This window comes from Penaeus monodon, chromosome 15 (genome assembly GCF_015228065.2).
Source record: "Penaeus monodon isolate SGIC_2016 chromosome 15, NSTDA_Pmon_1, whole genome shotgun sequence".
Lineage (NCBI taxonomy): Eukaryota > Metazoa > Arthropoda > Malacostraca > Decapoda > Penaeidae > Penaeus > Penaeus monodon.
In genome coordinates this window covers 36025004-36025409 of record NC_051400.1, presented here as the reverse complement: position 1 = coordinate 36025409, position 406 = coordinate 36025004, and the positions used below count along the sequence as shown (strand labels likewise).

Sequence of the window (406 nt, the reverse complement as noted above, 5' to 3'; positions counted from 1 at the left end):
ACACGTCCCTTCCTTCTAGTGTCATCTCAGTTAGATATAATAATATCAATAACAACATTTTTCTTCTCTCTAATGTGTTCTCAGTTCAGTATTTTCCTTGTCTTTACTTAGTCTTAGTTAACTTTCCCTCATCAACAAACATATATTCACGTAAATAAGCAACAGACAACCACACGGAAATAATCACAAAACGAAATAATATGAAGAAAACGAAGAAAAAAAAATCGTAAAGACACGCCCACCTAGTGCCTATACACAGCGATAAATAATTGCTTTGTTAATCATCAGAGTGACTGATTTATGGCTGCCATGTTATTAATCTTGCCAAGGCGGTCTGGCGTGTGATCATATCAATAAGCGGCATTAATCAGTGGTCTTTTGGCATCCCCAATTACACTTTTTTCAG

General features: G+C 35.7%; 1 protein-coding gene across 1 annotated transcript in view; it reads right to left on the bottom strand.

Moving 5' to 3' along the window:
- The window catches only part of LOC119581995, a gene marked incomplete in the record, with an annotated part of 29281 nt that overhangs the window by 1993 nt on the left and 26882 nt on the right, over positions 1 to 406 (bottom strand).